Source organism: Hetaerina americana, unplaced genomic scaffold (genome assembly GCF_022747635.1).
Source record: "Hetaerina americana unplaced genomic scaffold, ioHetAmer1.1.p SCAF_11, whole genome shotgun sequence".
In the NCBI taxonomy this organism is placed as follows: Eukaryota; Metazoa; Arthropoda; class Insecta; order Odonata; family Calopterygidae; genus Hetaerina; species Hetaerina americana.
In genome coordinates this window covers 11,993,077-12,002,381 of record NW_027286181.1, presented here as the reverse complement: position 1 = coordinate 12,002,381, position 9,305 = coordinate 11,993,077, and positions in this window count along the sequence as shown.

The window sequence follows — 9,305 nt, the reverse complement described above, 5'->3', positions numbered from 1 at the left end:
ACATTATTCCCATTTCATACCTATCTCACTGACTTTCCAATGTACTCAGCAATGCTTACAATCCCTTTGCTGACTGACAAACTAAAGCTTGATCATCAGCAAACCTTACAGATTATATGAATTGTGCTCTGGCTTTCATTTCAATCACCAGTTCATCTCATACCTCAAACCATTTCTGTCACAACTAGTACATTGAACAGCACAGGTGATAATGGACAACCCTGCCTTACCCCTTTTCCCAGCACTACCCATTCTGACACTATCCATCACTCACACCTGCAGTCTGTGACATGCATATGCATGAGTTTCATATCCTACAAATTTACTCCTATGTTCCATAATACACTAATTAATTCTACTCATTTCATCCTATGAAAGGCCTTTTTAAAGTCAAACATTTTATTTATTTATGGGAATAACTCTTTTACAATAAGATAAGCAAAAACATATATTTGTTCCGTGGTTATAAAAAACATTTACATAGGGGTACAGATTACATAAAGTTACACACTTGTTATTTAGAATAAAAATTTAGTTTAGAATTAAAGAAGAATTTTGATTAGCAATGCATGAAAGAGTTTTTCAGATGATATATAGGTACGCAAACATACCTATTAAGATTAATTAATGTTGACAAAATATCAAAATTAAATGTATATATAGTATAATCCCTCTACTCCCTTAGGAAATATCAGTATGTTATGCCTATCACATTAAAAAGCAGATAGTTTCTTTCCTCTTATTTCTCACTTTGATTATGGTGACATAGGATATCAAGACCTTTCAAACGAAACTGTAGGTAAAACTACAAGGGACATTTACCAATTTAAAAATCACTATTTTCCCAGAAAGCCAACCAGTAAAAATACATCTGTAAACAAACTTTGAGATCCATTTTCTTTCACAGGATCATCATACTTTGTATTAGCATTTGTAAATATAACCAGAAATATTGCTTTACAAGTATTGTTTGCATGTATTGGAATGTATAAATAATTGTATGTATTGTATTTGAGTATGTTTTATATTTTATGTCATAGTAATTAATAAACTAGACAACTAATGTATTGTATCACTGTATGTTGGTCCTAAAATATTATACGTATTTATTTAATTGCTATTTATGCATAATTTGTGAAATATATCTGTAAGTTCATTATTGTAAATGTTTGATGAGGGGTTAGGTTGTATAAGAGACTCCATCGTCACAATCTTGCCTTAAAAATAAAGACGACTATCTATCAATCTTATTTCACGAAAAATATTTTGTGGCACGTGAAAACCTTGTAAATGTTTATTTAAAAATAACTCATGAAAAAATAACCAAATTTTTTTAATGAAAAGGACCCCTAAAAACCAAACATTGAAAAAAACAAAATTTGCCTACACCAACTCCCCAAGATATGAAGTTAATATACCTGAAAAATAATATTTTGTAGACTAACATCTGAAAAACCTTGTCTTATTCATTATTGATTCATACCATGATTAATTCATACCATGATTAATTTATACCATGATTGATTCATAGGTGGTAGAAGAGACTCCATAGTCTCATCTTGCCCTAAAATAAAGAGGACTATCTATCCACTTATATCTCATCTAGGACATATCATCTGGTATTTGATACACAGAGAGCGAGAGAGGTATGTGAAACTTTCATTTTGTAATTAACTACAAAATATGTGCTTGCAAGGGTGCTAACCTAACTTAATACATTTATTCAGCCAGAATATAGTTTTCACTTGAGTTTTTATCATATCATATTCTTTATGCTTGCATTTTTTGCATGTTCACATGTATCCCTTAGCCATTGGGTTACGTTCTCCCATTTCAGAGTCCAAGGATATCCAAGAACCCTTGAATCCTTGCATGTATGCAACATGGTGTTTCAAATCTTTAATGAGGAGATGCATACAACCCCGGCATTAATTGCAAGTATGAATGGTTGTCCAGGAGGCTACAGGCTAAGAGTCACTTATTTTTATATATAAATTTACATGTATACCACATAATTCCCTATATATATATATATATATATATATATATATATATATATATATATATATATAAATATAAATATATATATTCTTGAAACTCTGGATATAGTCCAATTTCAACTGAGTTTTATATATATATATATATATATATATATATATATATATATATATATATATATATATATATATAACTCAGTTGAAATTGGATTATATCCAGAGTTTCAAGAACTGGGTATATACCTGGTTACTTGCTCACCCACTTTACCCATTTGATGAATTCTTTTGAGAAAATCTTCATCACATTTAAGAAATTATGTTTATATATTAGGTCATATTTATATTGATGACATTTAACATGGTTGTACCATTTTTCAAAATGAATAAAGTATTATTATTATCATCAAATTTGACACTCATTCCTAGGATATTAATATGCATTAATAGATGTACAGTTGACCTTCTTTCATTTTAAACAATATTATCTTTTTTTTTGATTTCCATGATCCAATATTAGCACCATTACACCAGCATAATCCCCCAATCACTCTTTATCTTCTACCACTCGGCCACAGTGGCCCTGGGTTCAGCTCCGGGGTGGCTTTGCACTTTCTCCGATTTACCCAAATAGGATTACTTGACCAAACTGATTTTTCAGGTTTCAGATTGGCCAGGAAAACCTCATAAAAGAGAAACTTTACGCTGATATCCTAATGCATGGATGTCACTTGCCATAGGGCTTAATAGGAGCTGAGCTAGCAATCTAACTTGGCGGTTATTTACTGTCTTTGTTTACAGTGCCTCACATCTCTGATGAAATAATGGAGTTATATTTGCTGGATGGGTCTTGGATGCTTAATCCCCATATTTCCAATCTCAAATCCGATATACTAACAAGAATAATCAGTCAAGAGATGGAACAAAAATCTCGAGTCAACCAGTTGAAAAACATATATGAAATCTATAAGAAAAGCGTTGAGTCTATGAGTGAGACTATACCTATTCTAGAAATAATTATTAGAGAAATACTTCGGTACGTTTTGTTACAGTTATTTCTTGTTTCAATAAACTTTGCTACATCTTATCTAAATAATACCCTGAAGCAGGGGCATTTGGTGGGAGTGCCTAATATATGTCAAATACAAAATTAATGGGTATTATTATAATTTCTAAATAATAATAAGTCACTAAATTTTATTGTTTGTGCTTACTAGTAGTTTTATCTGTTATTTCATGTATTTAAATGTAGTACTGGGGACTCTAAGGTGGATAACAGTGATATATTTTTCCTATTCAAAAATAAAAAAAGGTCTCATTGAAAATATAAATCAAGCATCTGATATGTCAGCTCATCATCCAATTTAATTTCGCATTGAAATAGCTGTAGAATATTGGCTAACATCCATCCACTTTTTAAGGATCAAACGTAGGTCATTGACATCTAACAGAGGAGATTTCAACATGTTTCACTACATGCACTTATGCTACTCGCTCATATTCCATGAAATATCCTCGAAAATGTGAACAAGAAATAGCTGGTAACATAACCATATCAGCAAAATTAATTATGCTGATGGAATTAGAAAATGAATGAGCTGTATTAAGGTAAAAACTCAAGGTACGAGGGTCATCCGGAAAGAGGTACCCGTTCGTGAAATAAAGACACAAAAGTAAATATTAACAAACATAAAAAATTTTATTTGAAAGAGGATACTTTAAACTACTTCTCAACATAATCTCCAAGCAAATTAAGGCATTTGTCATAACGTGTGACAAGTTTCTGTATTCCTGCTGCATAGTCCTTCGCCGCCAGCTCATTGAGATACGCGAGGGACCCATCTTGCACAAATTTTTGCATAATGCAGATGGTGTTTAACAATTTCATGAACAATTGTTCGAGAAACATTGGGAAAATGCTCACAGATGTCATCAATTGTGACCCGCCGATCGTTCCTCACGAATTCGTCAACTGAGCTCACCAGTTGGTCTGTAATGACAGACGGTCTCCCCGAATGCTCATCGTCGTGTGTGTTCCCCCTCCCCATGTTGAAGTTGCGACACCACCGCCGAACAGACGACTCGTCCATTACATTGTCTCCATACACCTCCTTTAATTGGCGATGAATATCACATGGGCGAACGTTTCTTGCATTGAGGAATTTAATCACTGCCCTCACTTCACAACTGGCGGCGTTCTCAATTTTTTTAAACATTGTAAACAATCACAGAAACAACACAGGCAATGCTAGCGTCACGCAACTTGGCTCAGAGAAGGCAGACAAGCCACTGAAGCTATCTGACCTCGTCCAGCGGCTACTCGCGTCGTCAGCACTTCATGCGGCACGAACGGGTACTACTTTCCGGATGACCCTCGTATGTCATTGAATATTATACACTAAATTGGATGCTGTTGTTCTGTCAAAGTTTAATGTTTAATTTATCATGCACAGGAAGTATACACAGACAATAAATTACACCGAACTCTTCAACATTACCAAAACTATGCTTCAAAAAAAACTTGAGGGAATGAAAGATTGATTAACTCAACTCATTGAGTCTCATTCTGAAGAAGTCATAGAACCAAGTGTAAAAAAGTAATTTGATTAGCCGGAACCAGGACATTTCCTCTGACATGCAATAGTGCCTTTAAACTAAAGAATTGCTGCTACAAATAAAATTGTTCACAAAAGGGCTTTAATGTATTTGTTACATTTACCTTCAGAATGAAACTCAATGAGTTGAGTTAATTGATCTATAGTTCCCTCAAGTTTTTTTTAAGCATAGTTTTGGTAATTTTGAAGAGTTTAGTGTAATTTATTTTCTTTGCTTACTTCCTGTGCATGATAAATTAAACATTAACCTTGGACAGAACAGCAACATCAAATTTAGTGTATAATATTCAATGACACATTGAGTTTCTTCCTTAATACAGCTCATTCATTTTCTAATTCCATCAGTTTAATTAATTTTGCTGATATACTTCTGTCACCAACTATTTCTTGCTCACATTTTCGAGGATATTTCATGGAATATAAGCGAGAAGGAAAAGGGCATGAAGTGAGGTGTTAAAATTTCCTCTTTTAGGTGTCAATGAATTTCATTTGATCCTTCAAAAGTCAGTGGGTAAGAGTCAATCTTTTACAGCTATTTCAATGAGAATTCAAATTTGAATCAGACCAGATGTATCAGATGCTTAATTTATATTCTCAATGAAACCTATTTATTTTTTAATCGGGCAGATGCATCATTATTATTCACCTTAGGATCCCCAGTACTAAATTTAAAAAAAAATTGATTAATAGATAAAATTAGCATTGATCGTTGGCAATAAAGTGTAATGGAACATTAAAATTTAGCAATAATAACCCATTATTTTCATATTATTGGAATTATTTTTGTTTTTCCATTCTCACTCTGCACTTCACCGCAAGTTTAGATACAAAAGACCACAATACAAATAAAAGATATAAATAAGGTCATCTATTGTACCTCTCCTGTTAGCCACAGAGTTTAAAGGCATCCAACCTTAGGTAGTAACAAATTGTCGGAAAGACATAGAATATGGTTGATTTTAACAATATCTATAATATCAAAATAATAGCAGAAACTGAACATTACCCAAAACATTAACATGATAATTACCCCATTTATTTTAAGAGTGAACATTGCCACTTAGTACAGCATAAAAACTTGAAGTCGTTAATTACTCTTCAGCACATGAAAACATAGGAGTTGAAAGGCATTTTGGCCCACCTGCGACTGAGAAAATGATTTGAGTATAAGAGGGAGCAGAAGGTGGATTTAGTAAATGCAAATATGAGCAAACAAATGTATGTTTATGTATTTATGTCCAAATTTATAAGTACTTACTTGTAAGTCCTAAATAACCAAAGCTTGGGGAACATGTTGGAACTCGATAATAAACAAAGGAAACACGGGATTACTGTTTCAACAAAATTGATTTTAATTGAAGTAAGAAAATCAGCAATAAGTAGGTCCATAACCGATTTTTTTGGGACAACAACATGGTCCAAGGGATTCATGAAGAGAAATGGTCTGTCCATTCACACCACATCTGCAATAGTACAAAAACAGCTGAGGGTACCCAGAGAGAGAGTGCCCGGGTATCAAACTCGGGCTCTACAGTCAGTAGTCTGGACACTCTTCCTCTGGGCTACCACATAGCCTTGAGCATACCTATGCTCATGAGCTACTACATGCTATGAGCATACCGGGTCCAAGCCCTTGGAAGTATGACCCCCGACTCCCAGTGCTTTAGCAGCAGGCTCACTGACTTGACCGGCCATCCCTGGCAGCAATGCAATGTCCATTGCAAAGCCTCACTCGATGAGCCACAACATCTAGTAAGGGGTGCACCTTGGGTCTTCCAGGAAGAGTGGGGACACTTCCACAGCTTGGGAGCACATTGTCCAGGATCGCAATCTGACAACCTGTGGCTCCTTTCTTAAGTCAGGAAGATAAGCATAAGAATTCTATGGTCTCGGGCTCAACTTTGTGGAGGTTCATGTTCGTTTACATGAATATACTTTGTAACTTCCACACAATTTTTTTTTTAGTAGTACGAATAAAAATTGTGTGGAAGTTACAAAGTATATTCATTTAAACGAATAAGCATAAGCTTCAGAACAATAAAAAAAGGCAGCTGAAAGGCATTTTTGCCCAGTGATGATGAATTAATTGGATTCTAAGATGAATAAATAATGGTACATGTGTAGCTGCTGTATTTTTTAATGTAACCAATCAATTTTCTTCGTGTCAAGTGCTAACTTCAAAATAGCTTGATCTTTTCTGTCTGTTCCAAGTATTTTTTGTAAATTCTAACCTGAAAAAACATGGCAAAAATTTGCAAGGAATTGGCTAGAACTATTTTTCACAAACGTAAGACATTATAGATTCATATAACAAACCTAATATTCTATCATTACTGAATTCTACTTACTAATACTACTGATATACTACTTACTACTAATACTTCCTTACCACTTCAGCAATGCATAAGAAATGAAAGCATAATATTGATTTTGAAAATTGAATTCATTTAATATTTAAGCAAAAGAGTATCACCAATTCACCACATAAGGGACATATCATTTTTTTGATTTTAAGTTTCGCAGCAATCATTACTTTTCTCCTTCCCAAATTAATCTAATGATAAGAGATAAAAGTTAAATCACAGTAATTGGATATTAATTTCTTTGTTTAATCATTCTCAATTAGAGAAAATGTCCATTTTCTGCATATGCACATATCTATGAATTGCATATGTATGAACTGAAAGCCATGACTCGGTCTAATCAATGCCTGGTACCTACCTACCTGAGCCTTGGCCCCGGTTCTCAGGAACAAATTTGCCAGAAAGATTCCTTTAATAATGTAGGGAAGTGTCAAGAGATATTACATTCCTTTCCCTAACTTTAAGGACAAGTCCTACAAGCCCAAAACTCTTTGTTTCATTTATACTTTTCCATTTCTCATCTTAGGTTCTTATGTTAGCTTGCTTTTAGTAAGCCTCATTTCTCACTTCACTGTGGTCGAAGTTTGGCCTTTATCCATCGTATGGTTTCATTTTCATCGTTGATTGAAGTATCTAAATTTTGTTAATTTAGAAAAATGAGTTTCATTAAATTTCCTATTATTTAAAAAGCTTAATTATATTCTATTGAAAAAGTTTAAAACTGAAATAGATCAAAGGCGCGAGTTCATGGCACACCTGCTTCTGTATTTGAAACTATTAACAATTGGGTAAATGAGTCTATACGTCGCCATACATCCACAAATGATAAAAATTGTCCATCCAGTTGAACTGATTTCCTATACGAAGTTTTTCCAATTCCCCAAAAATCATATTCTCCTATTTCAGGAAACATTCAATCAATATATCTGTATATGTATGTATATGATGTCATCAACCTATACGAAACTTTAAAGACTGCTTTGCCCGACTAATTTTATTCCTTTGCACGAGCAAAATGAAAGATACTCTTTTAGGTAACAGAAAATTCAATGGTAAATATAATTTCATTTGAGGAGGAAAAAGAAGCAGTCCACAATTCAAATATGCCTAATCATATTAATCGATGTGAAGTCAAGGGTGTTACCTTTTTCTGGAAATTTTGACTCGGCCAGTAACCATATCAGCAAGAGGTAATAAAGATGCTAATTAGAAAATTGGCACTATTAAGAACAACAAGGTAATCTAAACTGCTGCATAGCATTTTTTGTCTTTCCACTTGAAGAGTTATACGGCAAGTAGATCTTAAAGATTCTAGGATGATAGCAACATTGAATAAGAGGTAGTAACAGAATGTAAAAGATTATAACAATGCAAAATTTCTGACAGCCACACACACACTTGTCCAAGTAGGAAACAACTGTTAAATGAATATACTAACATGTCTTAATATAAATATTAGATATTTATTCTACATTTTTGTTTCTTTCTCTAATTTTTCATCTCGTGGGATGTTTGAGAGGTTTGAAATGATACAAAGTTAGTTTTAAATAAAGGCGCATTTATTCTGCACACAATAAACTTATACTTGTAGCTGGCTTTAGTTTTAGCCCAAGATAATTGTCACTGATAAGATTGAGTAGTCAGTTTTAACTGAGAAAAATTCATACAAATATCATTTCAGTTGCCACATTTTATGTCAAACCAGTGATAAATTAACCAATACAACTCTCATAAGAAACTCCTCAAAAAAAAATAATTAAATAAAATTTCTATGGACTACAGAAAGGAATTACTTCCTCAAGTTTTAAATGACAATGCAATGATAACACCACAAAGTCTTTATTTCCCACCAACAGAAATTGTTTCATATACTTGCAACTGGTAAATAATATAGATATCTATTTTTATATACACTTTGTACATTTCATTCACTGCTTTATTTCACAAGCTTGCACGCAATTCATTCACAGCAAAAATTAATCTCACTTCTCTAAAATTCATTAACAGGCTCTGCATTTAAAATAATTACCACCAGCAAAAAAGAGGATTTGCAGTGCTTTGACACCATGAAAAGCTTACAGCCATTGACAATGTGTTAACATAATGGTATTTCAACTGGAGACTTTTTACGTCCCGGGTGAATTAACCATTTCATACATGTTTTCTCTACAGGCACTTCCACGCTATGCACATGCTCACAGATTAACATACACGCAGTGAAATAAATCGGTCAGTCGTGAATCTAATTGACAGAGAGTATCGATGTTCTGTTTGAAGACCTTTTTTTTCTTTTTTTGTCATTACCTTCATCCAAATCAAGGACCCTTCTCCAA